Source organism: Diceros bicornis, chromosome 26 (assembly GCF_020826845.1).
Source record: "Diceros bicornis minor isolate mBicDic1 chromosome 26, mDicBic1.mat.cur, whole genome shotgun sequence".
NCBI classification, from domain to species: domain Eukaryota; kingdom Metazoa; phylum Chordata; class Mammalia; order Perissodactyla; family Rhinocerotidae; genus Diceros; species Diceros bicornis.
Genome location: NC_080765.1, coordinates 7,369,586 through 7,389,933, shown reverse-complemented (window position 1 = coordinate 7,389,933; position 20,348 = coordinate 7,369,586). Strand labels below are relative to the sequence as shown.

At 49.9% G+C, this 20,348-nt stretch overlaps 1 pseudogene; it reads left to right on the top strand.

The window, feature by feature from the left end:
• The window catches only part of LOC131422906 (myosin-16-like), a 47,979-nt pseudogene extending 29,194 nt beyond the window's left edge, over positions 1-18,785 (top strand).
• The last annotated feature ends 1,563 nt before the right edge of the window (positions 18,786-20,348 follow it).

Genomic DNA, 20,348 nt, shown 5'->3' with positions numbered 1-20,348 from the left:
AATAAAATCTTTAAAAAAAAAGAGAGAGACACAGAGAGTGAAAGAGACAGAGAGAGAGAGAGGAAGAGAGAGACAAAGAGACAGAGAGAGACACAGAGATTGAGAGAGAAAGATAGACAAAGAAAGAGAGAGACAGAGAGAGGAGGACTCAGTAAGGGTGAAAGGGAAGGGAAACCACAGCTGAGAATTTGGCCAGGGTGTCTGGAGCACAGACAACTTACAGAACAGATGTAAGCACTGGGTGCACCTGGATGCTGAGGAACACCTAACGCTGTCTCTCGGGATCAAAGAGCACCCTGAAGATTGGCCCTAAGCAAGGTTGGGCCTTCTCTGTGGAGCCTAGGGATGCTTCATGGCATTTGCAGAGAGGGGCTCCACCTCATAGCTGCAGCAAGAGCTGCTTTCCACCCCAATGGGGGTGTGAGGTCCAGTCTGAGGCAGAGCCCCCACAACCCAACACCTGGCCCCCTGGCAAAGCCCATCTCCCTAACACTCTATGGTGTTGCTTGCTGCCCAGGTCAAGCCGCTCTTGAACGTGGCTCGTAAAGAGGAGGAGATGAAGGCCAAGGAGTAGGCGTTGAGGAATGCCCTGTCCAAGACACAGGAGCTGATGAGCAAGGTCAAGGAACTGGAGGAGAAGATAGCCACACTCAGCCAGGAGAAGAATGACCTCACCATCCAGCTGCAGGCTGTGCGTGGGGCCCTGGGAAGAGGAGCGAGAGCTGGGGGCCTTGGCAACTGCTCAGACCCCCAGGGTCAATATGAATTAGACCCAGGGAGGGAGGGAGGGTGAACCTTCTGAGAAGCCATGTCCTTCCAGACCACAGGGAATTCCCAGCCTTCTCTTTCCTTCATTGCAATGTCACCCTTGACCCTGCTACCAAAAAGTCTCCATCGAATTCTTATTTGCCCATGGCAGCAGGCTGGGCCCACACAGATACATGCTGGGCCTGTGAGGATGCCGCAGACATGGCGGCCACTAGATGTGGTGGGAGGAGCGCCCCTGGAGCAAGCCTGGCTCTGCCGCGAGAACCTCGGGAATGTGTCCTCTTTTGTTTGCCTCCTTTTCCTTGCCTGTCAAGTGCAAACATAGCGGGGAGAACAAATGACCTAATTTCTGTGGGGAGCCTGACTCAACAACCCCCCCACAACTCTGCTTTCCAATATGGCAGCTGTGTTCACTGCTGTCACCCTTCTGGTGTACACAGGGTCCTTCTCTGATTTGACCCTCACAACCACCCCTGAAGACGCCTGATTTTTACATGGGTCCTACAGGGTAGAAAACTCAGTTTGACCAACATTTAGAGACTTGATCAAAGTCCTGAGCCTGTTAGTAGAAAACCCACAACTGGGAGGGGTCCGATTGCGTCTTTGGTCCTTCCTGCTCTGCCACAGCCGCATCCCCACAGCAGTGAGAGTGTCTGCCCTTTTCCCCCAAGCTGTCTCTAACATCATTTCTCTGCATCTCTCGACTCCCCTGAGAAGTTGCTCAAGCTGAGATCCTTATTTAATGTTCAGGGAGACTGAGGCCAAGCAAGACCACAGTAATAAAAGAATCTTCCATTTAGAGAGTGCCTTCATGTGCTCCAGCCCTTTACGCCTCACAATAATTATTTCTCTTATTTTGCAGACAAAGAACTGAATTTCAGTAAAGCTGCACCACACATACCAAAAGTCACACAGCTGTCCCAGTCTTCTGACTCTGTGGCCAGTTGCTGTCTTCCACCACTGACCTCATCACAGGGAGACCCCAGTGGCACCCAGGTTGTCCCTCCTCTGCCACTCACTGCCTGTGTGACTTTCAGCAACTCCACCTCCCTCTGAATGTCAGTTCCCTCATCTCTAAACCATAGCTTACAGGAACCCCTGCCTTGCCTGCTTCTCAGGGTTGTTATAAGGAGGAACCGTGGGGGGAAATGATGTGTTAACACAAAAGTGTGAAATCAATGCTGGGAGTTACTTGAGTGGACATCACCCTCCCCGTGGACAGGTGGACGCATGGGCACCCCCAGGGTCAGCAGATGAGATGGCAGAGCCTGGACTAACAGTGGTGTCCTGCCTGAGTGCCCTCGACTTCTCCTAGACACCACTGCTGAAACCTGACTGCATTTGATCACTGGGTCTTGTTAAAATGCAGATTCGAATGCAGCAGGTCTCCAGTGGGGCCTGACATTTTGCATCCTAATCAGCTCACAGGCGATGCTGGTGCTGCTGCTGCTGCTGGTCTGGGGACCATTCTCCTAGACTACACTTTGTCACACACATCCCAAAGGAGCTCAGAACTAGCCCAGCCCCCTGTCTGACCCCCAGGACACATTTGTTTGGAGCCCATCAGCCCGAGGCTTGCCTACCGTCTTGGTCCCCAGCAAGTACTGGGACCCCTGCCTTTGACTGGGGCTCTTTCTTCCACCAGGAGCAAGAGAACCTGACAGATGCAGAGGGGCACCTGACCCAGATGATGAAGACCAAAATGGAGCTAGAGAGCCAGATCTCGGACATGCGGGAGCGGCTGGAGGAAGAGGAGGGCACATCCACCGCTCTGAGTGCCACCAAGCGCAAGCTGGAGGAGGAGCTGAGCGACCTGAAGCAGGACCTAGAGGGCCTCGAGACCATGCTGGCCAAGACGGAGAAGCGGAAGCAGGTGAGGCGTCCCCTGGGCCTACCATGCTCCTCTCAGGGCCAGGAAACCTCCTGCCCACAGAGGCCACAACTGGAGCCCCCACTGCAGTGCTGCCCAGTGCCCTGGCCACCGGCCACGTGGGCCTATTCTAACTTAATTCAATATAATTTAAAATGTGGCTTCTCAGTCAGCCTAGCCACATTTTGGGTGCTCAATAGCCACACATAGTGAGGGCTACCATGTCGGACAGAGCAGACCAAGAACGTGTCCATCGTTACAGAAAGTTCTGGACAGAGCAGCTGACTAAGGGGACTGAGAGCTGTTCCCATCAAGGTGACGTCCAGGCTCAGGCCTCCTCATGCCCGGGATTCCCAGACATCTAGGCCAGCCTGCTGCCCCCTCAGCCCCATTGTCCTTGGGGCCCCTCACAGAATGTTCTTCATCGGCACCATGTCCACCCTTCCCCATTCCCAGAAGAGACAGCCCTAGCAGTATGCTGAGGCCACCTTGAGCTGTTGGATTTCTGCCCAAACAAGCAGCTGCTGCCCCTCCAGGTGGCTCTGGGGGCGCCCCTGGCTCCTGATACCAGCTGGCTAGCCCTTGGCCCCCGGGGCCCCCTTGGGTCCACAGCAGGGGAAGTGGATGTTGCCTAAACGCATGCCTCCAGCTCTGATGTGCACACAGACCACTGATATCTCGATAAGATGCAGGTCTCTTATAAGACCTGGGTCGGCAGGTCTAGGGGGGCCTGAGGGTCTGCGTTTCTAGCATGCTTCCAGACGATGCCACTGTTGACCCCTGAGACCAGGCTTTGAGCAGCAAAGGCTTGAACTAGTGGTTCTCACTGCCCCCCTCACCACAAGATTCTGCCTTGGTTGGTTAGGGTGTGCCCTGGGCGTTGGCATTTCTCAAGCTCCCAGGTGACTAGAGGGCAACCAAGCTGAGGACCCTCTCTTGGAGCAAATGCCTTCCCCTCCTCTCCTCCCAGCTTTAAGAGCCGGTCTCTCTCCTGCCCTGGTTTTCAGGCCCTGGATCACAAGGTCCGCACCCTGTCCGGGGACCTCTCGGCCTGCGAAGACTCCATTGCCCAGCTCCAGAAGGTGAAGAGGGCCCTGGAGGAGCTGCACCAGGTGAGCACTGCCCTCTTCTCCCCTCAGTGGAGCAGGAGGAGCTCGGAGACTGGAGACCTGAGCTCAGGTCCTGGCTTTGCTGCACCTCAGCTGAGGGCCTTTAGGGAAGTCACAGAGTCTCCCTAAATCTCAATTCCCTCATCAGTGAAGTGGGTGTGGTCATGTCTCACTACCTTCCTTCCGGGTTTGTTGTAAGTGGGGTGACCATATAACATCACCCAAATGAGGACAGTTTTAAGAGTGAAAGGGGACAGAGGCATGAGTCGGGATGGTCCCAGGCACACTGGGAGGTATGGTCCCACTGTTGTAGGATGAGTGGGGTGCAGGGAAGTGCCCTGGGAGCTCTCAAGCACCAGTGAACCCTGATACATCAACAACAGACACGAGTTCTTGAGGTCAGGGGGAGACCCACCGTACTTTCCGATGGCTGCTGTTACAGGCTCAGGCTCCTGAATGCAGAGCTGGCCCTGACCGGCCACCAGTGCTGATGGTGGCACAGAGCACCTCCCAGCTCTGGAGACACAGGTGCAAAGAGCAAGTCGAAGCCCAAACCTGGACAGTGGACCCTCATCCCCTTTGCTGACACCATGAGTCTACAACATGTCCCCCGAGTGTCTCTCTCTGCCACCTCTGGAAACCCCTCCCATGACACTGTGACTCTCAACCATATCAAACCCAGAGCCCCCTTTTATAACAAATACAGTCAATTCTCATTGTTTGTAGTAATTATGTTCTATAAAGTCACTGAGAACACTGAATGAGCAAATACTGGACCTCTGCTCTTAAGGGAAATGTAGGGTTAGGTTCCTGAACTGAGAGCCTCTGGTCACATTTTCATCAACCAGTCAATACATAATGCATACAATTATGATCAATACATTACTTCGTTTTATGTGTGTCTCTGTTTAAAGACATCTTCTTTAGCACATATTGTTCATTCTGTAACATTGAACTCACGGTCAACAGCACTATACCTCAGGCCTGAACAAAGCTTATCTAACACACAAACGTCCTCTGTGAGGCACATCACAGCCTCGCACATAGGAACACTAGACAGCACTGCAGCACTATGCTTGGGGCCATTTTAAACAGTGAAATCGCCAACAAAAAGCACAAAAATGTGGAAAACATGGCACTAAATAGACCAAGAAAAGGACACTTGTTTATAGTATGAGTTGTAACAAGAAGGCAGAGCATCACCTTGATGGAGAATGCACCTCAGGCAACTCAAATTTTTCACCACTCTGCACATGTCTGCGAATGACCATAAAAGCACCAAGAGTATTGATTTGGGGATTACAAATAAATTTTAGCAAGTAGGTGAATAGGCAAATAGACAATCTGCAAATAATGAGGCTCGACTATATTTTGGAATATCCTGAAATAAAAATTATAAATAATATAACTAATACATAACTTCAAAAAAAACAATGAGTGCCCTTTGATATAAAGAAGAAATGAATGGAGAGTAATTTGTAACAAATAATAGAACTGTCAGTGTGTAAACACTCAGGCAGATCGATTGGAAGACATCGTGAGCAGGGGGCTATCCACCCGGGCTCATCTATAATGGCTGCAAACAGGCACAGGAGGGGTGTAGATGGTTCAGGTAGCACAGTGTGGCTGCTGTCGGTGATCTGATTTTAGAAAATGGTGAATAACTCTCAGGGAAATTTTTTTTTTTTTTTAGTGAGGAAGATTGGCCCTGGGCTAATATCTGTGCCCATCTTCCTCTTTTTGCTGAGGAAGATTAGCCCTGAGCTAACATCTGTGCCCATCTTCCTCTAGTTATGTATATGGGACGCCGCCACCGCATGACTTGATGAGCAGTGCCTAGGTCTGCACATGGGATCCAGGGCTGTGAACCCTGGGCCACCAAAGCGGAGCCCATTTAACCGCTGCACCACCGGGCCAGCCCCTGTCTCAGGGAAAGTTTGAACAACAACAAGTAAATCTTCTCTCAGTTTTCGTGGTAGATCATTCTTTAAAGATGTAGTGTATACTAAATGAAAAGAAAATAGTTGAATTATATGTAAAGTGGTGCTGGGTTCCAGGTACAGAAGAATATAAATAGTTGTTTTACTTACATGAATGCCTGGAAGGGACATCAAGTGTGTGAACTGCAGAATTCTTCTTCACGGTGCCAGACTGTCCAGAGTAAAACGGGATGTCCCACATCTGTGGAACCACCCACCAAGTGCCAGGGGGGTCCTCAGTCATTGTGACAACCAGAAGCCCCCACAGATCTCCTGTGTGCCCCGTGGAGAACCAGAGGCCCGAGTGACCCCACGACAGGTGCTCAGGTCTGCCTGGGCCTCACCCAGCCCCCAGGAGCAGGCGCTCAACAGCTGTTCACTGAAGTCAGCTCTGCTCGGCTCAGAAGTCATAGCACAGAACCAGGTCTGTTCAGCTGCTCCTGCATGCCTTATGGGACCCCCATGTGTATCTTTACTTCCAGAAAACCCTTGATGACCTACAAGGTGAGGAGGACACAGTGAACCACTTGACCAAGAGCGACAGCAAGCTCAGTGCCCGGATCCACGAGGTGACACCCTGCTACTGGGCCAATTCCACAACCCGAGGGCCAGGTCCGTCCCGGGGCACAGGGTCCTCAGATCGCGTTTTGGGAATTGGACTGACACATCCCCTGGGAAGTGAGGCCCAGTCTGGTTCCTTATTACATGCTGGCTCAGACTCCCCCCTCCTCTACTTTCTTTTGATTTTCTTGTCTCTGCAGCTGGAGAATAACTGGGAGCAAGAAAAGAAAATCCGAGCAGAGGTGGAAAAGGCTCATGGGAAAGCTGAGAGCGACTTGAAGATGACCATTGACAATCTCAACGAGATGGAGCGGTCCAAGCTGGGTCTCGAGGAGGTGGTGAAAAAGTACGCTTCTGCAGTGATTCATTCCGTCTGTAACAATATTAGCAATACCTAGCACTTCCTAGATGGTGCCAGGCGCCAGGCACTGTGCTGAGGGCTTGACATGTATTCATGCATGTCCTCAGCACCCACCATGCTCCAGGCACTGTGCCCAGCATGGAGGAATATGGGAGGGAAGGAGTAGGTGCTGCTCTGTCCACAGGGAGCTCCCAGCCTCACACGGTGCCTGCTGGGTGCTGGAAAGGAGACTGGTACTACGCAATGCATCTGCCCCAGAGGGCAGGGAGTCTTCGCAGAAACCTATAAACTGGGCTCTCAAAGTTCACAAAGAGTTGAGGGGGCTATTTTATCAATAGCACTCTGGCAGTGATATGGAAGACAGGTGGGGTGGAGAAAAACTGGAAGCAGGAAGATGATTGGAAGGCTCCTGCAATGGTTCGGGTGAAAACCTGAACTGGTAAGAGGCCGAGGGGATGGAGATAAGGAGGAGCCAGATAAGGAAAGCTTTGTGGGAGTAGAATTTGGACATCTTTGCATCCTTGAAGTCTGTGTTGCTGAGGCAGTTTTAAAGCGCCGCGCAGTGCTCTAGGGGCATGTGCAGCGAAATCTGCATCCGAGCATATTTCTTCTGTAGCACAGCCAGAAGGGGCAGCGACCCTGTTCGTCCTCCTCGTCCACTTGGTCTCTGGCATCTTAGTTCTCATGTGTGGCTTCTTGACTTTTTGTGGAAAGTTTTTGGAGGAAAGTTTTCCCTAAGAAGACAAAGCATCAATGTGATTCTGGAGAATGTGAGCTGTACCAGAACAGTGATTTCTACCCAGTTTGTTCACTGCTGCGTCCCTGGAACCCCCATGTCTGGCACACAGTAGGTGCTCCGTAATCATGTGCTGAATTAATAAATGTGTGAATGAATGAGTGAACGAAAAGCCTGTGGAGCAGATTCCAGGGTCTGACTCCTCTGTAGGGTGAGACCTCCTGGGCTGTCACCCCAGAAGGCTGAGGGTTGGGGGACGAGTGGGTTTCAGCAGGTTCAAGGCCTCCTCAGGCAGCCCAGTCTCCGTTCCCTCGCCAGCTCGCTGGTCTCCCCTCAGAGCTTTTCCTCAGGTGATCAAACCTTCTGCTGCAGGAGGGATATGGAAATCAATTCTGTGAACTCTAAATAGGAGGATGAGCCGTCTCAATTCCACCCTGCAGAGGAAACCAAAGGAACACCAGGTGTGCCCAGGACCGAGAAGACTGAGGTCTCCTTGTGAGGTGCACTTCCCTGCGCCCTGTGGTCACATCAGCTGATTAGCCGCTAAGGTTTCCTGAGGAGCAAGACTGCTGCAGAGTCCTTGGAGACTAACCTGTGTTCACCTCATGCAGGCTTAAGTTCCAAGTCCTTATACTGGTTACAAGGCCCTCTACAATCTAGCCCCTGCTCCCTCCTTGACCTCATCACCCACCAGTCCCCTCACCAATCTGTCTAGCCACGCTGGCTCCTTGCAGGGTCTCACATACCCCAGGCTCCCTCCTGCCTCAGGGCCTTGGCACATGCTCTCTGTGCCCCCCTTCTCTCTGCTTTTGACAGTGTCTATCATATGCTTAGCTCCCTTCCATCATTTTCATTCTAAAAGCCAAGTGGGTAAGCTTCTGATTTCTCACAGGAAAGATCAACACCCCCCACATTTGTCTGCTTGTTTGTCTGCTAGGCCTGAATTGAGGAGCTGGAGGAAGAGCTGGAAGCTGAGAGGGCACTGAGAGCCAAGGCAAATGAAATACTTATCCCCTTTCCTGAGTCCAAGGACCCAGTGCCAGCCACAATCCAACCATAAGTAGCAACTCCCACTCAGGAAACCGATAGAGAGGAGGACAGACTTCCCATTGAAAAGGCCTTGTTGTTTCTTGAGCACCTACTGCATGCCAGGCACTGTGCTACACATGCACATTAATTATGCTGTAAGATGCAAAGACGCTATGTGTGGCGTGAGCCCGAGGAGAGGAGGCGAGTTCTGCCTGGGGCAGGTGGAGGAGGAGACGTGAGCCTGGGGACCTGAAGACCAAATTCAACAGGCTGATGCAGGGAGGAATTTCCAGGCAAAGGGAATGAAATAGCACCTACCTGCACAGGTATGAAGGTGTAAAAGGAAGAGCAAACAGTGGAGGGAGGCTTGAGGGTGGGGATCCTACAGGAGATGAGGCCAGAAAGCTGGTGGGAGATGAGTCATAACACACCTAAACTCCAGAGTCAGCCAAACTGGGCTGAGGGTACGATGGGCACTAACACCTACCCAGTACAGGGAGAAGGACAGACAGCCTCCTTCACTGAGTGTGTGGGGTGGCAGGTGGGGCGCATTCCTCCCCAAGCACAGGCCCCTGGCCTCACAGACACGATGTGGTCATCATGGTCTTTACTAGAGAAAGAAGGGCTTGTGGTTGGCTTCAGTCAGTATCATTCAGTCTCACCCCAGGTGGAGAAACAACACAACGACCTGTCCCAGGACCTGGAAGATGCCAGCGACAGGCTGGAAGAGGCTGGAGGAGCCACGTCTGCTCAGGTACCATCCTTGGGAGGCCTGAACCCCAATCTCTGCCTGCCTTCAGGGAGAAAGAAATGCTGGATGATGAGCAATGGGATAAAGACCAGTTAGTTCTTGCTGAATTGCTGGGGCTGACTGGAGGAGAAACCAATCAATAATAAAGAGTAGGCATGAGAGGGGCTGGTTCGGTCCCGTTTCTTCTGGGGCTCCTCAGTTCAGTGGTGTTGATGGAAGCAGGATTTGCTTTGGACAAAGGGGGCAGGTGTTCTAAAATATAGTGTATTAATAGAAAATTTGAGGTACAGTAAGGCCAGCAGATCAGAAGATGATTGCCATTGAAAAGATAGTTTGTTACTGTTCTCAAGGAGAGGGGGCTTGCACACCACGCAGGGCCACATGGGGAAGCACCAGGGTTGGTCAGGGAGCAGAGGGAGAGGGAACTGTGGCAAGACCTTTGTTGCGGTTTCTGCAGAAAGGAATGGGCGAGGCAGTGTGAGCAGGTTCAGGGTTGGCTAATCTGGATCATTTCAGTGGGCTCTGGGGCGGAGGGGCTGTCCCTGGTTGTCTGGCCAGTTCTGCTAAGCCCTGCGTCTCCTCTATCCCAGATTGAGCGGAACTACAAGCGGGAGGCCAAGCTGTTGGAGCTGCGGCGGGAGCTGGAGGAGGCGGCTCTGCAGAGCGAGGCCACGGCATCCATGCTACACAGGAAGCACACGAACTCCACGGCCGAGCTGACAGAGCCCATGGAGAACGTGCAGAGGGTCCAGTCCAAGCTGGAGAAGGACAAGCAGGCCGTGAAGGCCGAGACTGATGACCTCAATGCCAGCATGGAGAACGTGCAGAAGTCCAAGGTGAGGGAGGCCCCCTTGAGCCACAGGGAGGTGCCCTGGCATCTGGCTCCTTCAGAAATATTCCCTGAGCCCCCAGCAGGCCTGAGACCTGTTCTAGATGTTGTGAAGGGAACCAAGATGAATCCCTCAAAACCCCACCGGCTGGATGTATAACCTTGGCCAATTACCTAACCTAACTGTGCCTCAGCTTCCTCATCTTTAAAATGGGCCTAATAATGATCCCGACCTCATAGCACTGTTGTGAGGGCCACAACAGTCCCTGGCACATAAGAAAAGCTCAATAAATGTGAGCTATTAAGATTATCATTACATTAGTATGACTATATCCTCAAGCAGTTGGAGACCAGTAGGAGTGACAAGATAAATGCATGCATTGTCAGAATGCAAAGGTGATATACGGCAAGAAAGAAAATTAAGTAAGCATTCAGCACGCATTTATCGAGTACCTGCGGCATGAAGAGGCTTCTTGTGACACGAGGGAAAAGGCGGACTCCAAAGGTGAGCTGGGATGATGCTTTGGGGGTCCCTGTCTCAGCCAACTAGTGTCTCCAAACTTCACACACTCATGAGGCATCTTCATAGTTCCTGTTTCATCTGCAGACCACTGCACTAATGCTAGTATTTTTCCTTAAATTGGCCCACTGCATTTTCTGATTGAGTGGGTATACAGGGGTCTGGAGTGGCTACAAAAGGGAGATGGGCCAGAGTGAGGGGCTGTGTGCCATCCCAGGGGCTCTGGGTTAATGTTGATATAAAATGGTGAGCCATTGGGGATTTCTGACAGGAACGTTCTAGAAGGACTAGGCAGGTAGCCTGGGAGGGTGCACTAGGGGAACCCAGTTGGGAAGCAGGGAGGGCCTGGCCTAGGCCTCTCCATTTCCCCACTGGATTCATTCTTCCTGAGCAGATGAATGCCGAGGCCTCTGTGCAAAAGCTGGAAGATAGCTTAGCAGAAGCCAATGGCACAGTGGCTGAGCTGGAGCAAAACCAGGCAGAGATCAGTGCCATCAGGACCCGCCTCCAAGGTGAGCCCACTCCTCCCTGCAACTTCCTAAGGACCAGTGCACGAAAAGGAATAGGGATCCTCAAGGAAACGGAGGGAGAACCCAGGTCCCCTCCCCAGAGCTTTCTTAGCCTTGGAAAATTCACAGTCCCTGTGATGAGACAAGGAGATTTTGTTCTGCTGAGTGTTCTAAGCAATGTCTTTATGGTGTGAAACAGAGAACACTATTCAAGGCATTTTCCTATCACTTCCCTCAACCACCCTGGGAGAGCAACAGGAGGGACAGTAATGCTGACAAAATACAATTTTCAAATATTTTAAAACATGACCCACATGCTAAAGTAAGCCACCGTGTGTCACTAAGGAGGGAACCAGGAAAATGGTAAAGCTGCCTTCGAGAAGTATTTCAGGGGCCGAGTTTACATCGTCAGCGGGGAAAGGAATGCTAAGATAACTTTGCTAAGTTAGATGCAAAACCGGTACAAGTCCTACAGGACAACAGTACTGCAACCTCTGGGTTTAGTTTCGTTTTTTTTCTACCAGAAGAAATCTTTTGCATCTCTAGGACAAAAATAATTTGAGACTTATCAATATACAAGTTAACACCTAACTTTGCAGAGGCTGGGCTCAAACAGTAAGCTGGTGCATTCCCTGAGAGAAGGCGGGCCAGGGAGACAATGCTGCAGTGTGACACCAGGCAACCTGCAGGCATCCTTTGGCCTTATTTCCCCCATCCTGAATACTTTTTAAAATCAATATCCCCATTTGATGGATAAGAAAAGTGAAGCTCAGTGAGATGAGGTGACTTGCCCATGGTCACAAAACTAATGCCTTACAGAGCAGAACCGGAAACCGTGGCTCATGCACCTCTTCCTGGCCTCTGGCCCCCAGCAATCAGTCCACAAATGACAGGAGTGTAGGTTCTGGGACCGTGACAAATAACAGTTTACAAAGTAAACCCTCTCTGCCTCACTGTTTTCTCCAAACTCCTTTGCTGTATCTCCCGCCAGGAGCCAGGGCCTTCTTTATCTGAAGCCCCTTACCCTGTGTAAGTCACCTGGATGTCAGCGACCTTGGGCACTACAGTCACCTCTTGTTCCTCCTGTCTTGACTGCTCACTGCCTCATGATTCTAATGTCTATTTTATGAGAAGCAGCCTGCCCATGGGTTTCCTTTTACACACTGCAGGGCTATCTTTATACTTTGAAAAAAAGGATAAAACTGTCACTAACCTCAGGGGGGATTTGCAGAAAAACCTTTTAGCCCACCTTGAGCAAAAAGGTAGATTCCTCATTGTTTTCTTGAGCTCATTGTAATAAAAGAAATATAATTCAGCATTATTGTGCTACCTCAAAGGTAAACAGGTTTTAAGGTCTTTTTTTGGTCCTGACTTCTACACATAGTGTTTGAAATGTCTTTCAGTTGGAATTATTTTTTAAATCATTGGGGAGAATCTTATGTTAATTTGTTTTACACTTATATTTTAATATCAGAAGAATAAGTGATTGGAAAGTGATCGATTCTTGCTCTGTAGTATTGAACATATAACAAAAACATTGTTTGCCATAAACAAGGTTGGGTTTTTAAAAAGGAAACTCTAGGGCTTGGCTCGCTCTTGGTTAATAAAGGCTGACAAATCATGTCTGACTTTACGGTGCAAAAAAACTGCCCTGGGCTCACTTAATTTGGGCGGCTGGTGTGGCAGCTCACAGTGCTCCCTGTTCCAGCTCAGTCAGTCAAGCTGCCATGTTTATTGGGTACTTTGGGAGCGATGCCCAGGGAGCTTCGGCTCTGGCTGGGGAGCCAGTTCTTCATCCAATATTTCTCTTGTTCCCTTCTCGCCCAGCTGAAAATAGTGAAGTGAGCCGGGAATATGAAGAATCTCAGAGCCGGCTCAGTCAAATCCTGCGGATAAAGACATCGCTGACATCACAGCTGACGATTCCAAGAGGCAGCTGAATGAAGAGTCCAAGGTTTGTTTGGGGATGGGGTGGGGGTGACAGAGCTGCCTCCTTGAAGAAAGTCACAGTTTATAAAGATGTAGAAGGAATACGAAAAATATTTGATTCAATAGGAAGTAAAATTTAACTACAAAACTGCAATATTCTATGTGTATGACTAAATGAAACTAATGAAATTACGTATCTTTGTGGACAATAGTTGGAAGAAAACATGGAAAATAAACCCTGATGGTTTGGGTTGTAGAACCAGGTGTCTTTCCTCCCTTTACATGCTGTACTGTTGATCCAAGGTTATGTACATCTAAGTGATGGCCTGGAGGCATGGAGAGCCCTGTGGATCTCTGACAGGCTCATCCAGTCCCCACAGGCACACAGTGCTGCCATGGTGAGCCTCAACACCAAGCATGACCTGGACCTGCTGAAGGAGCAGCTGGAGGACTGAAGGAACAGGGAGGCAAGTCGGAGCTGCAGCGCCTGTGTCCAAACTCAGCACGGAGGTGACCACCTGGAGGACCAGGTATGCGACTGATTCCATCCAGAGGACGGAGGAGCTGGAGGAGACCAAGTGAGTGTCACTCTGTGCCAGGAGAGCCGGGAAGGCCGAGCGGGTGGGTGGGCACTGGGAGTCTCACTACTGTCAGCCACTGCTGAGGCCAAGGCCACGTCCAGGAGAAGGCAGTTCACGGGCCCCTCTTAAAGGGGGGAGAGATATCTGGACCGGGGAGCCCACTTTGTGCCCTCAGCAGAATAGCCACTGTGTGCATCGCCAGCCTTCAGGTTCCATCTTCAAGGGCTCTCTCACCCACATCCTCTGCCTTAAAGTGCTCAGGCTCCCTTCAGGGAAGTCAGGTGCAGGGGCTCCTCCTCCAGGCAGGTCTTCTCTGCCTCTGACGTGCTTAGGAAGCCTCCACAGGCCTGGTGGGTCTGAGGAGGGGGAGCTCGGCGATGCTGGGAGGACACGGACCACGCTCAGTGGCAAACGTCTCCCCTCTGCCAGTTCCCCAGCTCTGTGGTAAATGCCCTCAACTCCTTTGAGCTTTCTTCCCCGTTCGCAAACTAGGGAAGTGGACACTCTGCTTGGCGGGCCTGAGGAAATAAGTGTGGACTCGTGAATGTGGCTGTGAACTGCTCTCTTGCCTAAGAAGAGGCTGGCTTGGTGTCCAGGGAAGCCCCACGTGTGAGCCACCCTGTGCTAGGTGAGGAGGGGAACCCAGCCTGCTTGCTGGTGCCTCCATCCACTGGAATTTGTGGTGATGTGATAGCAATAAGCACAGTGCCTTCCAGCTGACACAAATCCTTTCTCTAAAGCTGTTTATACACTGAGCCTAAATCTGCCTTCCTGAAGCTTCCACTCCTGTCCTCCAGCCCCTTTCTGTTTTCTATTTAGAGCTGCTGGGAGCTGCCTAGTCCTACCCCAAGGCTCTCAGTCTGGGGCTAAACCTAAATCTCAAATTCCTTACCTCGGGAACCTCTTGCCCTGACACCCACAGGGCCCCCAGCCTCCCTTCCCTCGGCCTTTGCTCATATGTCCCTCCCTGCTCTATTTCACCATAGTGCTTACGTCTATGTGTTGTGCGTTGTCTATCCCCTCATCCAGAAAGAAGAAGAGGGCTGGGATTTTAGTCTGTTTTACTCACTGCTGTTTCCCTAATGCCTAGAACAATGCTTGGCACGGAGTAGAAACAATAAATATTTGTGGAATGAATGAATGGACAGTGGTTGCTTTCCTCTAAATGCTCTCCATTTTGTCAGCATCTTTTCCTTCGTGACACTAGAGCTCAGTGCCACACACCAGGTCCCCTCCGTGGGCTCCTATGTTTCCTTGATGGCCCCTCTTGCCCTCATCCACAGTAGGAAACTGGCCTCCAGGCTCCAGGAAGTGGAAGAGACAGCTGAAACTGCCCAGGGCAGGGCTGCCTCCCTTGAGAAAAATAAACAGAGACTCCACGCAGAAGTTGAGGACCTCAACATCGACTTGGAGAAGGTCAGAGGGTCAAATGCTCACAGGCTGCCTATTTGCCATGTCCAAGGGCCCACAGAGAGCTGGATGAGACTATCACATGTCTGGGGTTGGCAAGAAGAAACAGGTGGCCCAAGAGAGTGGGACACAGAGTTTGTATTCAGGCCCACTGCACACGGGCTCCTGCTACCTCCCTGGTTCAGACTGCTTTGCCAGTCTCTAGCCAAATTAAATAAGCCTTCCACTGGCATACGCCAACCTGATCTAGGTCCAGATGGGACCATTGCTTCATGCCAGCTGTCAGGGGCACGCAGGTAGAAGGTCATATCCATGTGAGATAAAACCCAAAAAGGTTTTGCTCCCCCCAAATTAAGAAATTAAGCAGAAATTTACAAAATCTAATACTGCACAGCAGCAAATGCCGGGTAGTTATGAAAAAGATGAAAGGTCTTTGACAAATAATGTCTGGAATAATCTAGCTGTGATTCACAAGAAAAATAATACCAAACCCATCTCTGAGTTGGACAATGATGTATAATGTATATTAGTACATTATAGAGAAATACATTACGAGGAGTTAGGTGAATGTCATAATTCTGGGAAGGCCATTGTGGCCCAGAGCCCTCATTTTACACCTCAGAAAATCCTAGTCTGGGAAGATAAGGTGGACTACCCAAGGTCACATGTCTAGTAGTAAAAGTTTTAGAACTGGAACTTAACTCTTTCCAGACTTCCTGTCCCATGCTTGTTCCATATGTTGAATTATATCCCAATTCCCAAGGAGTCTGTGGTCCCCAGAGTTACTGGGGAGGGGGGCAGAAGGAAGGGAAGTCAGACCCCCAGGGACCATCCCCACCTCTCCCTAGGCCAATGCTGCGGCCACCACCCTGGACAAGGAGCAGCAGGTCTTTGACAAGATGCTGGCTGAGTGGCAGCAGAAGCACGAGGAGCTGCAGGTGGAGGTGGACTGTTCGCAGAAGGAGTGCCGCATGTACATGACAGAGAGCTTCAAGATCAAGATGGCCTACGAGGAGTCCCTGGAGCACCTCAAGTCGGTGAAGAAGGAGAACAAGACCCTGCAGGGTGAGTCTGAAGGCAGGTGGGTGGGCCTGCAGGGACACAGACACAGCCAGGGCCCCTTCCTCCTGCACACACCATGGGTTTGAGCATCTGGCACACCGTAGGTGCTCAATAAATGTTGACTGGCTAGCAAGTGCTTTGTTGAAGCACTTGGGCACTGGGCAATATAACTTCAGGCAGTTGAGTTACTTAACCTTTCTGTGCGTCAGTTTTCTCATCTGTAAAATGGGGAAATAATACTGCCTTCCTTGTAAGGTGCTTGTGTAATGAAATAAGATAAAATGTGTAAAGTCTTCTCTCAGTAGAGTAGCTGGCACAGACCAGGGCTCAATAGATTTCATATACTGAGCCCTTACATCTCTCATATGTAAATAATATGCCTATATATTTCTTACATATAGAAGTCTCAGGCTGGAACTTCATTCTGTTGGATACTTCTTGAAAAGTGTGGGTTATCTGTTGAAGATCATTTTGCCATTTGAAGATTTGACTGCAATATTTGTTTTTGTGGCAGGCACACATTTCCAACCACAGACTCAATGTGAAAGAGATGTCACTCTTTCTCACTTTGAAGAACTGTTTTTGGGTCCCCATTCTGCTGAGTGGCAGAAAGGAAATCTCAGTCCATGCAGGGTTTCCTCAATTCGGGTTACCCCACCCTGCTTTCTCCCTAGGATTGTATCTGAGTCCCAGGGTGGCTGATGTAGGGTCGTTGCAGTGGAGAGTAGAGGCAGATTGTCCCCAAACCTGCCCGAGTTCCTACAAGTCCCTCCCAGGGGAGCTGTCTGCTTAGAAGAGACAATCCTGAGAGCCAAGCATTTGGGGTGTGAGGCCTCTGCTTTCTTAATCTCAAAAGTGTAAGTACTGGGCCGGCCCCGTGGCTTAGCGGTTAAGTGCGCATGCTCCGCTACTGGCAGCCCCGGTTCGGATCCCGGGCGTGCACCAACGCACCGCTTCTCTGGCCATGCTGAGGCCGCCTCCCACATACAGCAACTAGAAGGATGTGCAGCTATGACATACAACTATCTACTGGGGCTTTGCGGGGGGGGGGGGGGCGTAAGTACTGAAGGACTTGAGCGTAACGTAAATACATGCGTTAAAGACAGAGGAGGAGCAGCTGAACCAGAAGCAGGTTGCCTGGACTAGGAGAGGAAGGAAAATAGGAAGGGAGTGATGATCAGGCACTGCTGAAGGCCTCTGCCAACGACCCAGGCCCTGCCTCCTCGCCCCCTACCAGCTCCTGGTACAGATGACAAAGCTCCCAGGTAACCTGGGGGTTAAGAGCAGAGGAATATGCACCTCATCTTGCAGGTGAAGCCCAGGTAAGGGGCAAACCTTGTAAAGTAGCCCCAGCCTGGTGCGAGCGTGGAGGAGAATGGCCAAGCAGCCTGCCTGGGCTGAGAGAGTATGAGGCAACATCCCAGCATTCCTCACGGTCCCAGAGCAGTGCAGTAGAGAATGTTCTGGAAACAGCCACTATATCCAGGGACAGATGTTGGGAGGCCATGTGGGACGTGGGCATGTCAGTGATGCCAGCACTGGTGGACATCAACAGCTGAGACCTCGATGATGCCCACCAATGCTCTCCAGAAACTCCCTGGAACTTAGAACCCCAGGTAGATTAAATGAGATTTCTCTGAACTCAAGGAGGCTTGACATCAAAATAGACGAATCAAGGGCTGGCCCCGTGGCTTAGCGGTTAAGTGCGCGTGCTCTGCACGAACCCTGGCAGCCCGGGTTCGGATCCAGGGCGCGCACCAACGCACCGCTTCTCCCGCCATGCTGAGGCCGCGTCCCACATACATCAACTAGAAGGATGTGCAGCTATGACATACAACTATCTACTGGGGCTTTGGGGGGAAAAAATAAATAAATAAAATCTTTTTTAAAAAAATAGACGAATCAAGACAGTTTTACTTCTTGGACACCTCTGGTTGCAGGCTGAGATGTGTACCCGCTCTGAGGTGCTGTGGGTCCCACGGAGTTCCTCTGGGTGTGCAACAGAGAGGTCTCCCAACTGAGGAAGGAAACCAGAAAGGCTCTAATCCTCCCAGTGGTGTTCTTGTGCAGTTGGTTTTGAGAATCGGGTGGGGGCTCTCTGAAAAATAAAGGCCTCACTTGTAGGACTGACAGGCCCGAGGAGTCCTGGGCACTGGCCCCAAAGCCGCTGTGCTTGCTCTCTCTTCCCTGGGCCTCAGCCTCTCAGTTATAAAAAAAGGAGCTAGAACCCACTGTTGTTCCATGTGCAAGCCCTAATGCTCCACAAGTCTATGACTTGGAGTATATTGCTTCTCTTTTGATACAACGAGGCTAGGAGTGCCCACTTCTGGCTCCTACAGAGGAATGTCTGTGCCACGTGTCATGATCCTGGAAAGTGGATAGTCCTCATGTGCCTTAGTATTGAGAATATCTCTTTCTCAGAGGAGGTAAAGGAACTGATTGATTAGCTGGGCAAGGGAGGACGGAGTGTGTATGAGCTGCAGAAGTTGAAGAAAAAGTTGGAGATTGAGAAGGAAGAACTCCAGGTGGCCCTGGAGGAAACTGAGTCTTCCCTGGAGATAGCCACGTGGCCATCACCTTGGGGGCTGGACCCTGGGCCAGGGGCCACACACCCGCTTGGCCAGAAAGACCAATGCTTAAATTCCTGGCAGATTGAAGACAGCAAGGTGATACGAATTCAACTGGAACTGGCTCGTTAAAGCTGACATCGAACGGAGAATCCACGAGAAAGAAGAGGAATTTGAAGCTACGAGATATGGGGCTGATGGGATGGGAGGCTGACTTTAGGTAGCATGATGGAGCAGAGTCCATAAATTTGGGTTTTTGCCACCTACTAGTCATGTGACCTTGGGCAATTTAGGTCAACCTCTCTGAACCTCAGTTTTCTCATCTGTGAATTGGGAATAATGATAGTACTTTATACCAACGTGGCACTCTCTGGTTTACAAACACTTTGAAATATAGTACTTCAGTGATTCATCACAAAATCCATGAGATAAATACCCAATTCAAAAATGGGCAAGAGCCTTGAATAGACATTTCTCCAAAGAAGATATACAAATGTCCAATAAGCACATGAAAAGATGCTCAATATCACTAATCATTAGGGAAATGCAAACCAAAACTACAATGAGATACCACCTCACATCCATTAGGATGGCTACTATCCAAAAGACAAAAAATGGGCCCGGCCCCGTGGCTTAGCAGTTAAGTGCGTGCACTCCACTACTGGCGGCCCAGGTTCGGATCCTGGGCGCGCACCGACACACCGCTTGTCCGGCCATGCTGAGGCCGAGTCCCACATACAGCAACTAGAAGTATGTGCAGCTATGACATACAACTATCTACTGGGGCTTTGGGGAGACAAAGGGAAAAAAAGGAGGAGGATTGGCAATAGATGTTAGCTCAGGGCTGGTCTTCCTCACAAAAAAATAAAAATAAAACAAACAAACAAAAAACAAAAAATAACAAGTATTGGTGAGGATGTAGAGAAATTGGAACCCTTGTGCACTGTTGGTGGGAATGTAAAATGGAACAGCTGCTGTGGAAAACAATATGGGGGTTTCTCCAAATATTTAAAATAGAATTACCATATGATCCAGCAATTCCACTTCTGGGTATATATCCAAAAGAATTGAAAGCAAGGTCTCGAAGAGATATTTGTATACCCATGTTCACAGCAGCATTATTTGTAATAACTAAAACATGGAAGCAGCCCATATGTCCATTGACTAATAAATGAATAAACAAAATGTAGTATAGACATACAATGGAATATTATTTAGCCTTAAAAAGGAAGAAAATTCTGACACATGCTGCAACATAGATGACCTAGAGGACATTATGCTAAGTGAAATAAGCCAGTCACAAAAACACAAATACTGTATGATTCCACTTATATTAAGTAGTTAGAGTAGTCAAATCATAGAGACAGAAAGTAGAATGGTGGTAGCCAGGAGCTGGAGGAAGGAGGAAGTAGGGGAGTTATTGTTTAATGGGTATAGAGTTTCAGTTTTACAAGATGAAAAGAGTTCTGGAGATGGATGGTGGTGATGGTAGCACAACATTATGAATGTATTTAATACCATTGAACAGTACACTTAAAATGGTTAAGACAGTAAATCTTACGTTATGTAAATGTTACCACAATAAAAAAATATTGGAAAAATCCCCAGCGAGATAGGTGCAATTATCCCATCTAACAGATGAGAATAATGACAGCTTCCACATCACATCTCTGGGATGTGGTGATTAAATAAGATTGTAGATTTGAAAGCACATTGTAACCTGCAAAGCCATACAGATATAAGTTACTATTAGCATTCATGAACTCTCAGAAGATAT